This window comes from Delphinus delphis, chromosome 8 (assembly GCF_949987515.2).
Source record: "Delphinus delphis chromosome 8, mDelDel1.2, whole genome shotgun sequence".
Classification (NCBI taxonomy): domain Eukaryota; kingdom Metazoa; phylum Chordata; class Mammalia; order Artiodactyla; family Delphinidae; genus Delphinus; species Delphinus delphis.
Genome location: NC_082690.1, coordinates 41,721,655 through 41,745,990, shown reverse-complemented (window position 1 = coordinate 41,745,990; position 24,336 = coordinate 41,721,655).

Genomic DNA, 24,336 nt, shown 5'->3' with positions numbered 1-24,336 from the left:
GCTGCCACCAGGCAAGGCTTTCTGAGACCTGCGCGAACTTACAGACTGCAGTGAGCCCTACAGCCTTGCAAAACATGTACTCTTTCTCCTTAGGTGCAAAGGCAGATTTAGGTAGGTTGACCAAGTGCTTCTGGAAATGAAAGGGGAACTGTGAATGATTCTGTAAAGACAATATGTCCAAATCAGACTATCCCGGGTAACGTGGAAACTATGGTCTCTAGGTTTAGAGAAAATCCACTGATACAAGGGAAAACTGCAAGAAAACTGATACGGTGGATCTGTCAGAACCAGTCATGCTAGCTTCTGTCCACCTGAAGTCAAATGCTTGCAAGAGAAATGGAAGAATTCAACCCATTAAAGGTTTAAATTGAAATAGTCCTTTAAATGCCTCACTCCCCATCCCCCTGCAAGGCTTTCTGTGAGAACCCAACGTAACAATGTTTGCAGAGCGCTTAGACAAGCCTGGTCCAGAGAAAGTGCTCATGAATGTAGCCAAAGGTGGTGGTGGGGAGTGGGCGGAGAGTGTCAGGGGTTGTGACAGTAACAGCAATAAAAAGCAGGATCGTTGTGCTGCAAGAGAAGAGGTGTGGGCAGAGGCCTCTCCAAAGGGGGGACTTAGCTGGCCACCAGGAGCAGCCTGTCCCTTGAGGAAGGAGCAGAAGGATGAAGCCATGTTGCTCTGAAGGTGGAGGTGCCGAGGGACCCTTTGCACTTTGGGTTTGCGCACTGAGCCTCTGAAAGGCAGCATGGGCTGGCGATCAAACAGATGTGGAATTCAGTACTGACCTGCCACTTACCAGCAGTGAGAACTTACTCACTGTCTAAATTCTCTGACCTGCGTCAGAGGGTCCTCAAGCTCCTAATCTGTGAAATGTGGAGGTTAATAACCGCCTGCAACGCTCACGGGGAGAATTGATGACTGCATGTAGTCAAGGGCCTGGCACCAGTTTGTTCAGCAAAGTAGTTGTCCCATCCCTAGAACTTCATATATAATGCAGGAGAAATGACGGTAAGCAAGAGTGAGAGAAAACTCACATGCTTTACAAATCTTTTCCTGAAACTAGGGTATTATTTTTTAATATATTGAGCACCTTAGAAAGCTTCCTAGTAGGCAACAGTTTACTTATCAAGACTTGCTATTCCTAAACTATTATGTCACAAAACTTGTTACCTCAAATTAATTACCCACCGTGAAAGACTCACCTTAAACCACTTAAACGCAGACCCCCCCCCCAAACCTTACAAATGCCCTCCCTGACCTCCCCCTTCTGAGATACTACTAAGTCCGTCAATGTGGTGTTCTCCCTTCCTGCAGCTGGCTGCATGAACTTAGCTTTGACCAAGAGGCTTTCTGGTGATCTTCTGCAGAGTTGACAAGCATCAAGCCAAACCCAGCCATCTGAGGTCCACCACTAGACAGGATTCCCTGCGTTTTGCCCGCACTGCCTGCTTGAATCCTGTCTTTCTCAGAGACCATGATCACACATGGTTATGCATGTTTGCCTCGAGCTCTGAGGCCTCTCCCTTCTCTGAAATGCCATCCCCCTGGACACACACATTCTTGCTGTTACCTCCTTTACTTTGCCTCATATTAGAGCTGTTTATATATTTATTTTGTCACTGTCTGCAGTGCCACCTGTATTTCAATTGAAGATGCCAACATTGGGCCTTGCACATGACCAGGGCACAACAAGCTCATTCTAAAAGTGCTTTGAAAGATTTTTAAAATGTTTAAGGAGAATAAGTCAAAGAGAATGTAAAATCCTTATTTTTTTCCTTTTAGGCAAAAAGTATAAAAGCTAGACCTCTGTTAAAATTCAGAATTGCATTTGGCTTTACCAGATTGGCTTCTTCTAGTTCTTTTCAAAGTCTTTGGTGATTCTTTTTTAGTCTGTTTTGTATTGTTTACACACACACACACACACACACACACACACAAAATCCACACACCAAAGCTCATCAGCTTAGGTATCCTGGGATAGTCCTGTACTGTTGTTATAGCTGTCCTTCTCTTTTCTATCTTTTGTTCCTTTGGTTTAGTGTGTTGAAACATTTATCTACTTCTTCCCCTTATTATAAATCCACCTTGAAATGTGTCCCAGGCACTGTGTTGGGCATCTTATGTAGTGAGGATCCTGCCTGAATGGAACTCAGGTCCGGATATGCTGCTGGGGGAAAACAGGTGACAGCACACCACACAGTATCTAGACACATTGTTTCTAATGAAACCTTAAGCATAAACAGACAAGGGTTGATGTACTGCTGAAGTGGTTGTGATGGAAGCAAGATAGCATGGGTGGGGGGAATGACAGAAAAATCATCAAAAGTGAGTGGAAGGCGTCAGACGCAGTGGGACACAACCCGCATGAATGCCTGCATGTCAGTGTCAGGGAGGATAAAGGAGCCAATCCAAGGTCTTCTTGGCCTCATCATGTCAGCAGGCTATGGATGTCTTAAGACTTGAGCAAGGTTAAATGAGAAGAAGCAAATATGCCCACAGCTCTTTTACCTTGCTACATTTCACTCTGCTGTCCAAGTTTGCCCTCTCTACTCCCCCCACTCCTCTATGCTGTCACTATAACAACCACATCCTATGACAAGTAGCAGAACCATTATCAGGAAAGATAGACGATGCAAACCTGCCCGATGACTCCCGTTTTGTTCAGCCTCAGATTTCCTGTCTAATTCTCTTCCCTTGAGCTTTTAGTGTCTTGAGATAGATGATATCTGCTCATGAATTACTGAAAACTTTCCAGCTGGAGGTTAGAACCAGTTCAGGGGTGTTTCTTTGATTCTCGCCAAATATTAACTGATCGATTGATATTAAATGAATATAAAATAAAAATATGGGTAAAGACAATGGTGAACATTTCTAACGCAAAAGGAAATGCCCGTGTTCTTTCTTAGTCTGTAAGAAAATGCAGAGGGACAATGGGTTGTATCCTGAGGACCAAGTGGAGATGAACTATTTTCTAAGCATATTGGCTTTCAGATCCCTGCTGCTTAAGTGGGGAACACCCCCTACCCCGATCTGATTGGAGCCCCTTTCAAGAGCCCTTGAAGGGTACTGCCTGCCTCACCAGTTATCCCAATACCATAGCCAGAATCATTGTTTAGAACTGATTGGATCTAAAGTCGTGTTTTAGACCTCAAAAAGATCGATGTCCCCTCTCAAAATTTCATCCAGGGAGAAGATTAGGTTGGATGGAATTTAAAATGTAGCCTGAGATTAAGTCTCCTTTATTTTGGTGACTCAGAAAAATCTTTCTAGGAGCTTATCTGTAGGCAACTTTTATTGCCCAGTTTCCTGTTTATGTACATATTTTGTTGACTGCTTTACCTCATTACCGATAAAAATCAATATGCTAGCAGTGTATTTGTGAATTCATTATTTTGCCTTTTAAAATGATGAATCATTATTAATGTAGCTTGAAGGGCTATTTAACCTATTGAATGATGTGTGAACAACCCCCCTCCACGTATATACATATCACAATAGCCTGGATGTTATGTGGCAACAATCTTTTAATATTGCTGTGGCTCTAATCTCACTCCCTTCTAATCTGTTTTTCATAATCCAACCAAAGTGATTTTTCCAAAATGTACAAATGGTTATTTCATCCTCCTATGAAAATCATTCTTGTATGTCTTCACATTTATGAATTTCACAAGCTCTTCATGATTTTTTCCTTGCCTTTCTCTCCAACTGCATGATCAGCTGCTCCATTGTCTCTTTCTCTTGTAAATGTACGTACCTAACAATTTAACTTGTGGGACGATTTGTACCATTTGGTATGAGAATGTATATCACCTCATTATTTGTAGCGCTGAAAAATTGGATTCTATATCAACAGAATTATGGTTAACTAGAAAATAGTACATAAAAACTATGGAATACTATGTAGGTGTTCAAGGATCGATTTACATACCAACATGGAATTGTGTCCATTATGAAAAACAACAACAAATTGAAGATAATCATGTATAGTATGGTATCATTTCCCCCCCTCAAATATATCTTTTTTATGTGTGTTCATCTGATTATAATGTGTTTCACACAATAAAAAGTCTCGAGATATATTTACCAAATTTTTACCTTTGGAGAAAAGGATGGACTGTGGTTGAAGGAGAGGGACCCTCAGTTTACACTTTACTTCTTTATTGGTTTTTTCAATGTGAGGATGTCTTATTTAATAACAATTAAAGATTTAAAAACTTTTTTTGGGGGGGGCATGCTGCACGGCATGCAGGATCTTAGTTCCCTGACCAGGGATCAAACCAGTGCCCGCTGCAGTGGAAGCACAGAGTCCTAACCACTGGACCACCAGGAAATTCCCCAAAAATGTTTTTAAGTCTACTACATGGCTAGGACTTGTCATCTATCATGATATCACTGGGCAAGGATAGCTTAACCACAGCAAAAGAGGACAGACAGAGCAGGGTCTGGATGAATTCTTTGGATCTGCATGTACTAACAGAGCAATGGGGTGAGGGAGATGTTCTTGCATTGATAAGACTGGGAAGAAGTACATCCAACACCTAGAATCAGGTATTCAAGGACAATGGTGAGAGGTAACAGGTTGAGGCAAACCGCCAGTGTCTGTGGTCCCAGAGATGTACAGGATATCCTTACCCCCAGGTGGCTAGCTAGGAGTGTAGGCTGGAATGTGCTTGGCAGCAGCAATCAGAGGCCTAGCCAAAGCCTCAAGTGCAAGGGAAGGGTCTCAGCCCTTAGGGTGGAGCAGAGGGAGATGACAAGAGCAAATGAGAACCTTCAGAGGACACATAAACTTGAGTCAGGGAGAATGACAGGACCACAGCCATGGACCTGTAAAGGAAAAGGCAGAGCCCAGTTTTAGAACAGAGATAAGAGATCCACTCACTTATAACATGACCACTGAGCAGTGTGAGGGGTAGGTCCAAGCCTACACTTGAGGGTCAAATGTTCTGAGCTCTGGGTAAGAAGGCTGTAGGGAGGGAACACGGGCAGACGTTGGTGCCATTCCAGGTGATTGAGAAAGTGCTGTAGACCTTAACCTCTTGGTTGGCTCTCCAAACCTGTAGAGTCAGAATGTGCTGGGTCTGGACTGCGGCTCAAAAAAAGGAATCCACAACAATAAAGAAATATTAGAAATAGAATTGACTCAAAGTGAAGGCTTCTAGAATTTCTGATAATATTCCTCAGAATAGACTTCATATTTTGAGAGTCATTAGGAACTGAGAGTCTGGTCACAGTAATATACACCTCCACATTAAGTCCATCAATCTTGATGGCTCTGTCTCCTGAACTTTCCTGAAGCCAGTAGCTACTTACAGTTGATGGAGTGGCAGGCAAAAGGAAGAGACACAAGTGCTGTCTTAGATTTATGACCTCCTGTTTCACTCAAGATAAAAACTCCAGAGTTTAGAATACTATATTTTTATCTGATACATGGGACTAGATTAAATGTTGAACTACATGATAGATGAAGGTGGAATTAATTAATGTCAGTTCTCATACAAATGGCTTATGATGAGAAACAATGAAATTAAGGTAAATAGATGTGATACATCATCATTTCTCTTCATTTAACCTAGCTTAGAAGTAGGCTAGGAGGAAGACACATTGCATAATGAGAAAAATGGGCACAGTTGGTGATAAAGTCACATTCATTTCCTTTTCAGGGTAGTCAGGAGTGGTTCTCATGAACCTCACATTCATATTTAGTGTACAAACTAGCTCCACGGTTGCAGTTAAAAGCAATCTGCCTTGTTCTATCTGGCAATAATATAGCCTTTTATTTAAGTGATGAACATTTGCAAGGAAAATTGGGAGACATTTTCCATGGCTGAAATATTAAAGCTGTAACACCTTTCTAGTTAAGTCTTGGATGGGGTGAGTTCCCTTGAAGCCTGGCACTCATGACAGCAGAAAGGATTTAGTATTTTTCCAGATTTGCTCACATGCATTCAGAAGTCAAAGCCAGACCATTTCCAGGAAGCATGGAGTCAGGTCTGATGATGGACTCTACAGTTCTTTTCCAGTCACCATCTCCATGTTGTCTGCACGGAATGGGTACTAAGAGGCAAAGCAGGGGAGGCTCCTGACGCAGAGGCTCCAGTATGGCAGGGCATCACCCAAATATATCAGAGGAGAAAGTACTTCAAACTACGAAAATCTAGTGTGCTAATTTTGTCACCAACTCACATGCAACCAAAATATTTTTAGTGTACATTAAACAAGTACATATGGGCTAGGCCTGGTGTTGGGTGCTGAGGACCCCAAGGTGATTAAGGCTTCTGTCTTAGAGAAATTAATAGTCAGGAAGATAGACACCTAAACAAATAATGTAGAACATGTAATAACAGAAAGGACAACGTGCTGTGGGAACATGTCCTCTGCTTGTGGGATTTATAGAGACTGGCCTTTGGGCCTTGCTCAGAGTAGATAGGCCACCGGTCAGAGAGAGCTGGGTGTGAGAGGCAGAGGAAACTACGAAAGCAATGGCACAGATGCCTGAGATGTATAGTCTGATCTCTTTACCTATCAGATTGCCAGTGATTAAAAAATGTATATGCTACCGTGCGATCAGCAGTGCTGGAAACAAACCCTCTTGTGTGTTGCTGGTTGCAGCGTAAGCTGGGCTGAGCCCTGCTGAGGACAGTTTGGCAGATCTCTCATGATTACAAAGGCACCGACGTGTCATCTAGCAATTCCTCTTCTAGGGAGTTGTCCTAGAGACACACTCATCCTTGTGCAAAACATACTAGGTTAATTATTGCAACAGTGCTTGTAGTAGCAAAAGACTGGAAACAATTTAAATGTATGTCACAGGGGACTGTGAAAAGAAACATCAGTGTAGTCCTACAATGCAACAGTATGGCACCATAAAAGAATGACAAGTCTCCTTATAATTCGATATGGGATGATCTCCAAGATATAGTATAAAGGAAAAGCACAAGGTGCAGAACAGCAGGTAGGGAAGACCACTATTTATGTAAATAAAGTGGACAAAATAGAATAAAGAATAAAGAGAAGTATTCAGCAATGTATGCATAAGATGTCTCTGAAAAGGAACAAGAAACAAAATGTGTAGACTCAGAGGAGGGAAACTGGGAGGTGGGGTGCAGAAGTGGACAGGAGGATGTTCATGATATACTTTTTGAATGTAACCATATTACCTGTCAAACATCGTCAGATAAATTTTCCCCAGTTTTAATGAACTGTAATTGACAGATAAAATTGCATACAATTAAGGTGTACGATTTGATATTTTGACATAGATATATATAGTGTAACAAATAATCACCACAATCAAACTAAATAACGTATCTGTCATCTCACACAGTTACCATTTTTATTTTTGTAGTGAGAACACTTATAATGTACCTTCTTGGCAAATTTCAAGTATAAATTACAGTGTTGTTTACTGTAGTCACCTTGCTGTACACTAAATCTCCAGAACATAGTTTTCTAGCATAACTGAAACTTTATACCCTTTGACCAACATCTCCCCATTCCTTCTTCCCCACAAGCCCTGGTAATCACCATTCTATTCTCTGCTACTATGAATTTGACATTTAGGTTAATTACATATAAGTGAGATATGCAATGTTGTCTTTCTATGCCTGACTTATTTCACTTAGCACAATGCTTTCCAGGTTCATCCTTGTTGTTGCAAATGTCAAGGCTTCCTTCTTTTTAAATGCTAGATAATATTCCATTGTGCACGTATACAACATTTTCTTTATCTATTCACCTGTCAACAGACAGGTAGGTTGTTTCCATATCTTGGCTATTGTGAATAATGCTGTGATGAACATGGGAACACAGATATCTCTTTGAGATCCTCATTTCATTTCCTTTGGATATATACACCCTTAGATAACTTTAAAGTGTATCGTGTATTTAGAGAATCGTCTACTATGACTGAAGTTCAGGGTGTGTATGACTGTGTTGGGCGGGTGGAGGTATGGGAGATAAGCCCACAAAAGTTGGAGGTGTAGGGCTTTTTATCCCAATTGTGGAAAAGGCATAATAGTGTGATGGTGTGATGTTCAGGGCACTGGCTTTGGCAGCAGAGAGAACCTAGTTTTGGAATTCCGCCTGACACTTCCTGACTACCTGTGGCCTTGAGCAAGTTATTAATGCCCTTCAGCCCTCATCTCTCAAGTGAGGTGTTAATAGCTTGTGTGATGGTGCCTGGACACAGTAGTCTGGGTAAATCTCTCCTTCCTTCCTTTCCTTTCTTCTTTTTGCTATGTTCTGGCTTCTCAGTTCTTGCATTTATATAAATGGATCAGAGAAAGAAAATGTTTGAGAAGGTCATCCTCCACTGACCCAGCTTAGCTTGGTAATAGGGCATTGAATGAGGTAGGCTTGAAGAGGGGGCATTTAACTCCATGGTACCTGGTGCTTTTCCATGTTCTTTTTCTATAATAGAAAAGGTTGTTACAAACTGAGACCTTCCATTTTAATTATTTTGTTCAGCATGGGACACATTACTACAGTTTTATGCAACTAACAGAAAGGTCTCATGAATCAATATGGCACAGAGAAAATGAATTGAAAATGGAATTGAATGTGAGAGGGTAATTCTGAACACAGAAGTGCATTCAGATTAGCTCAGGCAATTCCATTTACCGTGGCTCTCACCATTAGGAAAATATCATTACTCAGTACTTTACTTCCTTCCTGGGGTGACTAAGTGGTCAAGCAAGACTCAAGATGCAATGCGAGCAGTTTGTCATCATGGTACAGAAAAGGAAAAGTGGGTTTAGAATGTAGTGTGCTTTTTTTTTTTCTTTTGGCCATTTATTTAAACAAGAGGAAAGCAGACACATGCTAAAGAATATGAAGAGCACAAAAGAGCACACAGTGATATGTTAGCAGCTCCATCCTATAGGTAACTGGTATCAAGTTTTTCTTCTTTCTTTCCAGAAATGCTTTGTGCAAATACACATATGTATTCTTTTTTTTTTCTCATTTAAAGTTATTTTATTATGATGAATGTAGTGTGCTTTCTAATGAAGCATGGAGACTGTAGACCTGGACTGTCAGAAGTCAGAGCCCTCATGATGGCAGGGCCTGAGGACAGGAGGGACGGAAGACTGAAACCACCCTGAGATGGGAATGGGAGGGGCTGCACTTCTGAGGGACTTAATCATTTATTTTGGTGGAAAGTAATATTTTGGTTTCTACAATTTTATAAATTAGAAAGTGCCTTTCTACTTCTCCTGGTTTCTTTCCTTTCTTTTTTGTTTTTGCATTTATTCAACACATGTTTGTTAAGTGCCTATTACCTTATTTGTCTAACATTGTATAAGGCAATCAGAATACAAGGAAAAATAAAACAAAGTTCACTCCTTGGTGTGCCCCTTCACCTCTTCCCTACTGAAATGGCATTCTTCAGTTCAGAATGTCCATCGATATCAACATCAAACACCCTACTCCCCACAGCACACACACACACACACACACACACACACACACACACACACACACACAGCTTGTTGTTGCTAACTAAAAGATAAGTAGTGTAAAAATGAAACCGAGCATGACCCTGTGGGAACTTCCTGGGGACAGACATTCCCTCCCCCACCCCTTTCCCCTGCTTCTTCTTTGTAGAAAAACTTTAGCCTCCTAGGCCTCCCCCAAGTTCCAAAGACAAATTTAATCAGAGAAGTGAGAAAATGCAGAAACAAAGGAAAACAGTCAAGACAAAATAATAATTGTTTAGCCATAAAACAAAGTCAAGGACATTTAGTTCCTCCTCATGAGCTATGGGTAAAATCCTGAGCCATATCCTTGAGTTGTGTTGCATATACTAAAAAGCCCCACCAGGTGGAAGAACTTAACTGCTGCCCACCATAGATCCCAGACCAGTTTAGAAGGTTGATAATTAAGATTCCCCAAATACCATCTAGTGACCTCACCACCAACCAATTAGAAGAAGCAATATCCATGAGCTGATCAGGCACCCTGCAACCCTCTCCCTCACCTTGCCTTTAAAAACCCTTCCCCAAAAGCCATTCAGGAGTTTGGGCCTTTTGAGCATTTGCTGCCCATGCTCCTTGCTTGGTACCTTGTAATAAATGCTTTACTTTCCTTCACCACAACCCAGTGTCAGTAGATTGGCTTTTCTGTGCTGCTTGGGTAAGTAGACCAAAGTTTGGTTCAGTAACCAAAATACAAGGAAACTTTCCATTTTTTGGTGGAGAAATCAACCCAGACATTGGCATGTGTGATTTTGATGCTTTGCCAAGAGAGATGGTCAAGAAGGTAATAGTGAGTCAAAAACTTAGTGTGCATATCTCGACTATGTAGCCAAACTTAGCATGACCGGTAAGAGAACAAACTGCATTATGCATCCCCAGATGTAATACAATGAGAAATACACATTATCTGAATCTAGTTAGAAGAAAACAATCAGCTCTAGAACGTGTGGTATCCTATAAGACAGTTGGCATGGACTTTTCAAAATGTCAATGTCATGTGTGATAGCCACAATCTAAGATGCCCCCTCCCCCCCCACAGTGATCCTACCTTTTTGGTATCCATGCCCTTGTATAGTCCCTTCTCACACTGACTAGGGCTGACTTGTGTAAATAATAGGGTATTGCAGAATTGACTATGTAAGGCTTCCAAAGCTAGGTCATAAAAGACATTGTGGCTTCTGCCTTGTATATTCTTAGTTGTTCTGGAGGAAGGTAATCACCATGTCATGTGAAAGACACATAAATATTCCTGTGGAGAGGTCCATGCAGTGAGGAACTGAGACCTCTTGCCAACAGCCAGACCATCTTGTCCACCATGTGAATAAGCCACCTTGGAAGTGAGCCCCCAGCCTCAAGCCTTCAGCTGACTACATCCTCAAGTGACTTATGACTGCAGTCTTATGACCAACCCCAAACCAGAACTGCATGGCTAAGTCATTCTCAAATTCCTAACACACAGAAAATGTGAGTTAACAAGTGTTTAGAGTTAAATCACTACATTTGGGGTAATTTACTATATATCAGTAGATAACGAATACATTGTGAAAGAAAATAAAGAGCAAAGGAATTGTTCCAAATTAAAGGAGACAAAAAGAACATGGCAACCAAATGTAACACATAACTTGTCATTGAATCCTGGAAATGTGGGTGACAGCTAACAGGAATTTGGAGGATAATTGGGGAAATTTGGGTAACATTTCTGAATCAATGTCAAAAGTTGGGGCATGCTACTAGTGTTGTGGTTAAAGGGTTAGTGACTTTTGTTCTTAGGAGATGTGAACTGGAGTAGACAAGGGTGAAACGTCATGTTTGTAGTATTTAATACTTTCCAAAATAAAATTATAGGGAGAGATAAAGCAAATGTGGTGAAATGAATTTGGTGAAAGTTATATGTTTATTGTACTATTCTTTTGTTTTTTCTCTACACTTGAATATTTTAAAAATAAAAATTTGGGAGAAAATGTGCACACAACTTGAGACAGTAGTTAACTTCCAAGAATTTATACTAGTGATGTAATTAAAGATAAGCACAAAGATTTAACTACAAGAATTTTGATCTATTTTATAGTAGTCAAAATGCAATTTTCACATGGATATTTTTGTGCAATTTTTAAAATATTGTTAGGTCTATTTTAAATATGCTCCAGGGGGACCTTCAAGATAGTGGAGGAGTAAGATGTAGAGATCACCTTCCTCCTCACATATGCGTCAGAAATACATCTATGTGTGGAACAACTCCTACAGGACACCTACTGAATGCTGGCAGAAGACCTCAGATTTCCCAAAAGGCAAAAAGCTCCCCATGTACCTAGCTACGGTAAAACAAAAAAGAAAAAAAACAGAGACAAAAGAATAGGGACAGGACCTGCATCTCTGGGAGGGAGCTGTGAAGGAGGAAAAGTTTCCACACACTAGGAAGCCCCTTCAGTGGCGGAGACAGGAGGTGCAGGGGGGAAGCTTTGGAGCCATGGAGAATGCAGCAACAGGGGTGCAGAGGGCAAAGCGGAGAGATTCCTGCACAGAGGATCGCTGCTGACCAGCACTCACCAGCCTGAGAGGCTTGTCTGCTCACCCGCTAGGGCAGGTGGGGGCTGGGAGCTGAGGCTCGGGCTTTGGAGGTCAGATCCCAGGGAGAGGACTGGGGTTGACTGCATGAACACAGCCTGAAGGAGGCTAGTGCGCCACAGCCAGCTGGGAGGGAGTCCGGGAAAGTCTGGAACTGCCGAAGAGGCAAGAGACCATTGTTTCGGGGTGTGCAAGGAGAGGGGATTCCCTCACCGAATGCCCACAGAAGGCAGAGCACCGCCTAAGCGAGCTCCAGAGATGGGCAAGAGCCACAACTATCAGCTCGGACCCCAGAGACGGGCATGAAACGCTAACGCTGTGGCCGCTGCCACCAAGAACCCTGTGTGCAAGCTCAGGTCACTATCCACACCCCCCTGGGAGCCTGTGCAGCCCGCCACTGCCACGGTACCGTGATCCAGGGACAACTTCCCTGGGAGAATGCACGGTGTGCCTCAGGCTGTTGGAAAATCACCCTGGCCTCTGCCACCGCAGGCTTGCCCCGTGTTCCAATTATGACTACTGTACTCCTCCCTCTCCCTGGCATTAGTGAGCAAGAGAGCCCTAATCAGGTGCTGCTTTAACCCCCTCCTGTCTGGGCGGGAAACAGATGCCTATGGGCAACCTACATGCAGAGGGGCCCAAACCAAAGCTGAACTTCAGGAGCTATACGAATAAAGAAGAGAAAGGGAAATTTCTCCGTGAAGCCTCAGGAGCAGTGGATTAAATTCCCACAATCAACTTGATGTACCCTGCATCTGTGGAATAACTGAATAGACAACAAATCATCCCAAAATTGAGGCAGTGGACTTTGGGAGCAACTGTAGACTTGGGGTTTACTGTGTGTGACAGAAGAGTTTCTGATATTTATGTTTATCTTAGTACTGTTTTTAGTGCTTGTTATCAATGATGGATTTGTTTATTGGTTTGGTTGCTCTCCTCTTTTTTTTAATTATTATTTTTTTATTTTAATAACTTTTTTTCTTTCTTTTTTTCTTCCTTTTCTTCTGAGCTTTATGGCTGACAGGGTCTTGGTGCTTCTGCCTGGTGTCAGGCCTGAACCTCTGAGGTGGAAGAGCTGAGTTCAGGACATTGGACCACAAGAGACCTCCCGAAACCTTGTAATATCAATTGGCGAGAGCTCTCCCATCTCAACACAAAGACCCAGCTCCACCCAACAGCCAGCAAGCTCCAGCAATGGACACCCCATGCCAACAACTAGCAAGACAGGAACACTGCCTCACCCATTAGCAGAGAGGCTGCCTAAAATCATACTAAGTTCACAGACACCCCAAAACACACCACAAGATGTGGCTCTGCCCACCAGAAAGACAAGATCCAGCTCCTCCTACCAGAACACAGGCACCAGTCCCCTCTACCAGGAAGCCTACACAAGCCATTGAACCAGCCTCACCTGCTAGGGGCAGACACGAAAAACAACGGGAACTATGAACCTGCAGCCTGTGAAAAAGAGACCCCAAACAACGTAAGTTAAACAAAATGAGAAGACAGAGAAATATGCGGCAGATGAAGGAGCAAGGTAAAAACACACCAGACCAAACAAATGAAGAGGAAATAGGCAGTCTACCTGAAAGAGAATTCAGAGTAATATAGTGAAGATGATCCAAAATCTTGGAAATAGAATGGAGAAAATAAAAGAAATTTTTAACAAGGACCTAGAAGAACTGAAGAGCAAACAAATAATGATGAACAATAAAATAAATGAAATTAAAAACTCTCTAGAAGGAATCAATGGCAGAATGACTGAGGCAGAAGAATGGATAAGTGACCTGGAAGATAAAATAGTGGAAATAACTACCGCACAATAAAGAAAAAAGAATGAAAAGAATTGAGGACAGTCTCAGACACCTCTGGGACAACATTAAATGCACAAACATTCGAACTATAGGGGTCCCAGAAGAAGAAGAGAAAAAGAAAGGGTCTGAGAAAATACTTGAAGAGATTATAGTTGAAAAATTCCCTAATATGGGAAAGGAAATAGTCAATCAAGTCCAGGAAGCACAGAGAGTCCCATACAGGATAAATCCAAGGAGAAACATGGCAAGACACATATTAATCAAACTATCAAAAATTAAATTCAAAGAAAAAATATTAAAAACAGCAAGGTAAAAGCAACAAATAACATACAAGGGAATCCCCATAAGGTTAACAGGTGAACTTCAGCAGAAACTCTGCAAGCCAGAAGGGAGTGACAGGACATATTTAAAGTGATGAAAGGGGAAAACCTACAACCAAGATTACTCTACCCAGCAAGGATCTCATTAAAATTCAACAGAGAAATTAAAACCTTTACAGACAAGCAAACGTTAAGAGAATTCAGCACCACCAAAGCAGCTTTACAACAAATGCTAAAGGAACTTCTCTAGGCAGGAAACCCAAGAAAAGGAAAAGACCTACAAAAACAAACCCAAAACAATTAAGAAACTGGTAATAAGAACATAAACACTGATAATTACCTTAAATGTAAATGCTCCAACCAAAAGACATAGACTGGCTGAAGGACACAAAAACAAGACCCATATATATGCTGTCTACAAGACACACTTCAGACCTAGGGACACATACAGACTGAAAGTGACGGGATGGAAAAAGATATTCCATGCAAATAGAAATCAAAAGAAAGCTGGAGTAGCAATTCTCATATCAGACAAAATAGACTTTAAAATAAAGACTATTAGAAGAGAAAAGAAGGACACTACATAGTGATCAAGGGATCAATCCAAGAAGAAGATATAACAATTGTAAATATTTATGCACCCAACGTAGGAGCACCTCAATATATAAGGCAAATGCTAACAGCCATAAAAGGGGAAATCGACAGTAACACAATAATAGTAGGGAACTTTAACACTCCACTTTCACCAATGGACATATCATCAAAAATGAAAGTAAGTAAAGAAACACAAGCTTTAAATGACACATTAGACAAGATAGACTTAATTGATATTTATAGGACATTCCATCCAAAAACAAAAGAATACATTTTCTCCTCAAATGCTCATGGAACATGGTCCAGGATAGATCATATCTTGGGTCACATATCAAGCCTTGGTAAATTTAAGAAGATTGAAAGCATATCAAGTATTTTTTCCAACCACAATGCTATGAGACTAGATAGATATCAATTACAGGAAAAAAAACGGTAAAAAATACAACCACATGGAGGCTAAACAATACACTTCTAAATAACTAAGAGAATAATGAAGAAATCAAAGAGGAAATCAAAACATACCTAGAAACACATGACAATGAAAACACGACAACCTCAAATCTAAGGGATGCTTAGAACATCCTAAGGGATGCACTAAGGGGGAAGTTTATAACAATACAATCCTAACTAAAGAAACAAGAAAAAGTTCCAATAAACAATCTAACTTTACACCTAAAGCAATTAGAGAAGGAAGAGCAAAAAACCCCCAAGTTAGCAGAAGGAAAGAAATCATAAAGATCAGATCACAAATAAATGAAAAAGAAATGAAGGAAACAAGAGCAAAGATCAATAAAACTAAAAGTTGGTTCTTTGAGAAGATAAACAAACTTGAACCTTTAGTCGGACTCATCAAGAAAAAAAGGGAGAAGACTCAAATCAACAGAATTAGAAATGGAAAAGGAGAAGTAACAACTGAAATACAGAAATACAAAGGATCATGATACATCATCTCTCATGATACAAAGGATCATGAGAGATTGTTAAAAGCAACTATATGCCAATAAAATGGACACCCTGGAAGAAATGGACAAATTCGTAGAAAAGCACAACCTTCCAAGACTGAACGAGGAAGAAATAGAAAATTTAAACAGACCAATCACAAGCACTGAAATTGAAACTATGATTTAAAATCTTCCAACAGGGACTTCCCTGGATGCACAGTTGGTAAGAATCCACCTGCCAATGCAGGGGACACAGCTTTGATCCCTGGTCCGGAAAGATCCCACATGCCGCAAAGCAACTAAGCCCGTATGCCACAACAAATGAGCCTCTGCTCTAGAGCCTGTGAGCCACAACTACTGAGCCCGCATGCCACAAGTACTGAAGCCTGTGTGCCTAGAGCTGTGCTCCACAACAAGATAAGCCACCGCAATGAGAAGACTGCACACCACAACAAAGTAGTCCCCACTCGCCACAACTAGAGAAAGCCCGCATGCAACAACAAAGACCCAACACAGCCAAAAATAAATATATAAATGAATAAATTTATTAAAACAAAAAATCTTCCAACAAACAAAAGCCCAGACCAGATGGCTTCACAGGAGAATTCTATCAAATATTTAGAGAAGAGCTAACACCTACCCTTCTCAAACTCTTCCAAAATATAACAGAGGGAGGAACACTCCCAAGCTCATTCTACGAGGCCACCATCAGCCTGATATCAAAACCAGACAAAGATGTCACAAAAAAAGAAAACTACAGGCCAATATCACTGATTAACGTACATACTAAAATCGTCAACAAAATACTAGCAAACAAAACAAAAAAAAATACTAGCAAACAGCATCCAATAGCACATTAAAAGGATCATACACCATGATCAAGTGTGGTTTATTCCAGGAATGCAAGGATTCTTCAATATACACAGATCAATCAATGTGATACACCATATTAACAAACTGAAGGATAAAAACCATATGATCAACTCAATAGATGCAGAAAAAGCTTTTGACAAAATTGACAAAAGCTTTTGACACCCATTTATGATAAAAAACTCTCCAGAAAGTGGGCATAGAGGGAACCTACCTCAACATAATAAAGGCCATCTATGACAGACTCACAGCCAACATTGTTCTCAATGATGAAAAACCGAAACCATTTCCTCTAAAATCAGGAAAAAGACAAGGTTGCCCACTCTCACCACTATTATTTAACATAGTTTTGGAAGTTTTAGCCATGGCAATCAAAGAAGAAAAAGAAATGAAAGAAATCCAAATCAGAAAAGAAGAAGAAAAACTGTCAGTGTTTGCAGATGACATGATATTATACATAGAGAATCCTAAAGATGCTACCAGAAAACTACTAGAGCTAATCAATGAATTTTGTAAAGTAGCAAGATATAAAATTAATGCACAGAAATCTCTTGTATTCCTATACACTGATGATGAAATATCTGAAAGTGAAATCAAGAAAACACTCCCATTTACCATTGCAACAAAAAGAATAAAATACCTGAGAATAAACCTACCTAAGGAGACAAAAGAACTGTATGCAGAAAATTATAAGACACTGATGAAAGAAATTAAAGACGATACAAACAGATGATGAGATATACCACGTTCTTGGACTGGAAGAATCAACATTGTGAAAATGACTATACTACCCAAAGCAATCTACAGATTCAATGCAATCCCTATCAAACTATCAACGGCATTTTTCACAGAACCAAAACAAAAAATTTCACAATTTGTATGGTAAAACAAAAGACCTCGAATAGCTAAAACAATCTTGAGATAGAAAAACAGAGCTTGAGGAATCAGGCTCCCTGACTTCAGACTATACTACAAAGCTACAGTAATCAAGACAGTATGGTACTGGCACAAAAACAGAAATATAGATCAATGGAACAGGATAGAAAGCCCAGAGATAAACCCACACACATATGGTCACCTTATCTTGGTAAAGGAGGTAAGAATATACAATGGAGAAAAGACAGTCTCTTCAGTAAGTGGTGCTGGGGAAACTGGCAGCTACATGTAAAAGAATGAAATTAGAACACTCCCTAACACCATACACAAAAATAAACTCAGAATGGATTAAATACCTAAATATAAGGCCAGACACTATAAAACTCTTATAGGAAAACATAGGCAGAACACTCTATGCTGTAAATCACAGCAAGATCCTTTTTGACCTACTTCCTAGAGAAATGGAAATAAAAACAAAAATAAACAAATGGGACCTAATGAAACTTAAAAGCTTTTGCACAGCAATGGAAACCATAAATGAGAAGAAATGACAACCCTCACAATGGGAGAAACTATTTGCAAATGAAGCAACTGACAAAGGGTTAATCTCCAAAATATATAAGCAGTTCATCCAGCTCAATATCAATAAAACAAACAACCCAATCCAAAAATGGGCAGAAGACCTAAATAGACATTTCTCTAAAGAAGATATACAGATTGCCAACAAACACATTAAACGATGCTCAAAGTCACTAATCATTAGAGAAATGCAAATCAAAACTACAGTGAGATATCATCTCACACCAGTCAGAATGGCCATCATCAAAAAATCTACAAGCAATAAACACTGGAGAGGGTGTGGAGAAAAGGGAACCCTCTTACACTGTTGGTGGGAATGTAAACTGATACAGCCACTATGAAGAACAGTATGGAGGTTCCTTAAAAACCTAAAAATAGAACTACCATACTACCCAACAATCCCACCACTGGGCATATACCCTGAGAAAACCATAATTCAAAAAGAGTCATGTACCACAATGTTCACTGCAGCACTGTTTACAATAGCCAGAACATGGAAGCAAACTAAGTGCCCAATGACAGATGAATGGATAAAGAAGATATGACACATATATACAGTGGAATATTACTCAGCCATAAAAAAATGAAGTTGAGCTATTTGTAGTGAGGTGGATGGACCTAGAGTCTGTCATGCAGAGTGAAGTAAGTCCGAAAGAGAAAATCAAATACCATATACTAACACACATATATAGAATCTAAAAAAAAAATGGTTCTGATGAGCCTAGGGGTAGGACAGGAATAAAGACACAGACATAGAAAATAGACTTGAGGACACAGGGAAGGGGAAGGAGAAGCTGGGACAAAGTGAGAGAGTAGTATTGACATATGTACACTACCAAATGTAAAGTAGATACCTAGTGCGAAGCAGCTGCATAACACAGGGAGATCAGCCCAGTGCTTTGTTGACCACCTTGAGTGGTGGGATAGGGAGGGTGGGAGGGAGACGCAAGATGGAGTGGATATGGGGATATATGTATACATGTAGCTGATTCACTTTGTTATACAGCAGAAACTAACACAACATTGTAAAGCAATTATACTCCAATAAAGATGTTTAAAAATAAATAAATATGACACCCAAAATTTAAAAATTCAATTGTCAACTATCTACATATTCAACCAGTAGAAGAATCATCAAGTTACATCAATGCTGTGGAATAGTATGCCATCATCAAAAATGATGTTGAAGATGAATAGTTATTGATATTTTAAAAACGTATTGTTGAGTGAATAAAAGGCACATAAATCAGCAGGGATAGCATGACCTTACTTCTAGAAAATATTTGTGTAAAAATGCATGTGGAAGGGTAATCCCTCAAGAGATTCCCCCAAGGGGCCATCTCTGTGTCACAGGAGAATGGGTATTTTTTCCTTCTTTTCACTTGTCTGCATCTTTTAATTTTCTTCCATGAATATAAGGGAGAGAAAAGGTTATCACTGATTTAAAATGATGGAGATACTCCTTCATTTTGGTGTCATACACTTATATGCAAATTGGCTGGTACCCTCACAAGAAAAATCAGATTAACCTCTTTCATGTAGAAGGCATGAATTGTAGAGATGATATGAATCTTGGTCAGGTTGGAAAGATCCACTGTTTCCCCAACAACTTAACATACAGATGTATCCTAACCAACCGTAAGGAGTTGAATTTCTTTTCTGTGGTTAATTTGGACAGTCCAATACAAAGGTGACCCTATAATCCATCCTGTCCCTTTGCCCCAGATGCCTGAGGCAAAGGTCCCCTTCTGAGAGTCCCTATGAGGATTCCTTGGTTTCCCCTACTCTCACTCTCTGTAGCTGCTCCAGGAAGGCCCTCATCCTGGTGTTGCCTCTCTTGAATAACTGTAATCCCCACTCATGAAGGCAGGAGGCTCCTCTGGGTCTTGCCCATTGGCCTTGTTAGTACCACAAGCTTTCACTCTCAGTGATTACAGGACCCTCTTTCCCCCCTTACTCAGAAAGAAGAAACCCCACATTTTCCCTAAGACTCATACTTATACCTGGATCGCACTAGGTATCACCCAGGTTTTTAGCCCAGGAGCTGAGACAAGATGGACTCTAAGTCACAGCCTTCCAGTCCCCATGTAGAGATACGTCCCAGGGCGAGTGAAGTGGGGCATCTGAATCTTCTGACTGTGTCCCTCACTTTGCCTACCCCGGGGGAACTTGCCTTTCCATTCTAAATTGTGGCCTAAGGTCCCAGCCACTGAGGGCGCATGCAGATTCCCTGGTGTCAACAGCTCTTACCTCAAGGGTGTAGTTCAGGCCTCAGGGCTTCAGAGTTGTTAAAATGCCTTCACATTTGATTATCACAAGTACTGTGAGGTCGGCCATTCCCCTCTGAGAGAGGAGACAGTGGGCTCAGCAAGTGAGTGAAAGAGGCTGGTCCATGTGGTGTGTGAGAGCCACCATCCAAGATGGCCCCCCAGTGCTCCTGGCTTGAAGGAGGCTGGTGGTGGAGCAGGCGGATAAGCTTTCCAGGTAGACCTGGGTGCAAATCCTGACCTTGCCACTTACCAACCACGTGGTACTGGGCACGTTTTCCAAAGTCTCGAAGTTTCCTGAGTCTCAAAGTTTCCTTATCAGTAGAGTGGAGGTAAAAATATTTAGCAAATTGAACTGTGATGAAGATTAAAATATGGGAAAATAGTAGGTGCTTAATAAATTTTAGTTTTCTCTGCTTAGTCCAGATTTCTTCTGGCTACACTGTGCAATTTCTCTTAATAGAAACATTCCAGCTCCTTCAAGCCTGGGGAATAACACTCATTTTCGATGAGATAGGTTAATGGCAGAAAAGAAGAGTTCCTGCCTGTGAAATGCTGCCACAGTTTGAGTTCCTATGAAAGGCTCCTTGATTCTAGCATGAGCATATGCTGCTGAGACTTGCTCATGGCAGAAGTCACCTGGAAGCCAGGCACCCAGCTGTGTGGGCCATTAGTTAGCTGTGCAGCTCAGCTGTGGGATGTCAAGAGCAGAGGCTCGGCTGGCTTTGAAGCAGGTGCAGGCTTGTCATCAGTGAGGCAACAGCTAAAGGTAAGCAGAGACCCAACAGGTTGGCTATCCCTTCCAGGTCCTGGGAGTCCTGTGAATACCAGTATTAAATATCTGTGCATTTGCATGGATTATTTCCCAAGGAGAATACAGAGAGCCCACCTGGTCTGCTCTTGGGGGCCCCGGGGGGGGTCTGTGAGGAAGCCTTCAAGCTGTGCTGGCCGTGGGATGGACAGGCAGGTCTGGAGGGCCTTGTGAGTTGACAGATCCACTGAAGTTTGCTGTTTCTCCCTTCCTGGGTGGTTAAGGAGCAGGGGAGGCTGCCGGCGAACCTACAGCGACCCAGGCCTGGACTCGACTTGCCTGTGGCACAGGGTGTGGGATGTGGAGGCTGTCACTGGATGCAGCCCGGGGTGGACTTTGGGCCAGAGCCAAGGTCCGACTATTTTCTGATCCTAATTATGCAATCAAATATATTCAACATTTATTGAGTAGCTACTCTATGCCAGGTGCTGTATATATTGCCTTTAATTTTCATAACAAGCCTCAAGGTAAATATTATTAACATTCCCATTTTAAAGGTTATGAAAGAAAGGCTCATCAATGACTTGCCCAAGATGACACCCTAATAGGTGGGCAGAGGTAGAATCTGAAACCAGCATCTTTTCACTCCTACTCCGTGCCTCGTTCGGTTTTGATATACTGCATTCCATGCATGGTCCCAACTGTGATCTACTATGTTAGCAACTTTGATGAGGATGCTGTTTAGGTCTGTACCCAAGTCACTGGTGAAGATACTGAGCCTGTGGCCAGCGCCTGGGTCCAAGCACAAGCCTTGCCACTCAGAAACTCCCTCTGGGTCACCTTGACTTGAGGGCAAATGTTCTAAATTTCCCTGGTGCATTTCTGTTATAGATTTCTCCACGCCGACCAGAAGAGTATCATGACACTTCAGGTAAGACCTTGCCCAAACAGAGGTACCTATGCTCCCTACCTTCCTTATCTATTTGTCCAATCTAATTCTTTATTATTAAAGAAGGAAATTAGATTTGTCCACCATGATTTGTTGCTCAAAGAAACCATGCTGGAACCTACGGTCATGGTTTTCTCTACCAGGTTTACATTCCCTGGCCTCCTTTCTCACCTCCTCTCTCTTCCTGCTGCCTTTATCTTGTTTTACTAAGGATTTGAAAGTGTCTTATACAGAAAACATACATTGTAATGGTAGAGCACAAATAAGCAAGATAAAGCAGGACCAAGGAGCTCTAAGTCAGAATAGGAAGACTGACCAAGGGCAGAAAAGAGAATGCAATTGTGCAGACTGTAAAGGTTTTCATAGTTGATATGTAGAGCCTAAAGCTATTTCCTAGGAGCTTACAGTAAAATTTGAGACAGTACACTACATAATTCTTACCGAAATTGAAAAAAAATTCACGCTGGTTACTAGCAGGAAAAAAGCTTTGTCTACTATTTAGTTTTACAAGAAAATATTCACATCCTGTTTTATTAAGAGTGCTAAAATCAAATCTATATGATCACAATCAACCTTTCCCAGAATCTTGCTTTGAATTGACCTCATCCTGACCTGTCAGAGACTTGCAAAATCCGCTTTCTTCTTCTTTACAAAAAATGGAATTAATTCAACTCTGGTTTCTAGTACTTTCAACAAGTTTACAAGTCCCCACAGAGGCTTCCAGTGCAACTATAATTAAAATCAAGGGATATTTCCTAGGAGAAAAAAAGAGATAGACTCTTTATACTGAAAAGGATTGTATGGATGGGATATGCATTCATTTGACAAATTTAAGCACCTACTGTACGTGGAATTCAAGGATAAGCTTAAACTTAAATCAGACTTCGCAAGTATTAAAAGAAACGATATTACTATGATATTTCATAGAGAAAATAATTTTGTTGAAGGAAGTATTTGGAGAATCCAAGTGTTGGATTCTCAGCAAATGAGAAAGAGAAAGTCAGGGAATATTTGCACTCTTATGATCACAGGAGCACAATGAAAAAGGAGCACCATCAGGGGATTAGGCAAGTAAAACAAAGGCCTTACTTTTAAAAAATACCATATGATTTCACTCATATTTGGAATATAAATAAAAACAAAAAAATATATGAATAAAACAAACAAAAACACATAGATACAGAGAACAGAGTAGTGGTAACCAGAGGGAAAGGGAGTGGGGGGAGAACAAAATGGGTAAAGGGGACGAACAGAATGGTGATGGATGGAAATTAAACTTTTGATGGTGAGCAGGCTGTAGAGTATACAGAAGTCAGAATATCATATTATATGCATGAAACTTTATAATGTTATAAACCAATACAGAATAATTAAAAGCAAACAAATAATAAAATAAAACACTGCTTCTTTTCTCATTGTGAAATATAACACATGCAAATAGTGCATAATGTATAGTATGTAAGGATTATTTAGTGATAATTATAAAGCAAATACTAACATATCTACCACTGTAGTCAAGCAAGAGAATATTGTCAACACCCCAGAAGCCCCCTTGTACCCCTTGCCCATCACAAACCTCTCCACCCAAAGAGTTAATAACTGCCCTGAATTGAGTCATAATCATTTCCTTGCTTTTCTTTGATCACTTTATGACTTAAATAACATCAGTCAGTTTTGCTTGTTTTGGAATTTGGTACAAAGGAATCATACAGTGTGTGTTCTTTTATGCCATGAACAGCCATGTATCCTGGTGCACGTGTTTTGCTAGAGAATACTCCTAGGAGTGGGGCATCTTCAAATTTACTAACACACCCAATTGTTTTTCAGAGTGATGGTGCCTATTAAGACTCCCTCTCCTGGCCACCGTTGGGTAGCGCAAGATGTTTTAAATTTTGCCAATCAGGAGGACAAGCAATGTTATCTCCTTAATTTGCATTTCCTTGATGACTGGTATGTTGAGCACTATTTCATATGTTTATTGTGCATTTGGATCTCTTCTTTTGTGAAGTACACATTCAAGAATTTTGTCTATTTTTCTACTGGGTTAATCTCTATCTTATTGACTTGTAGGAGTTTGCTTTGTATTCTGGATTCTAGTATTTTGTTGGTTTTATGTGATATGAATACCTTTTCCCTCTCTGTGCCTTACCTTTTTATTCTCTTTATAATTTTTTTGGTGTGGTCCAACATATCAAACTTTTCCTCTGTTACTACTCTTTCTCTTCTTCTTTTTTAACCTTTTACCGTTTGAAAGAATCATCCTCTATCCTTTATAATCTGGCCTTCCACATGGACTTGACTTTGTGTATGGTATAAGGTAGGAATGCAATTCC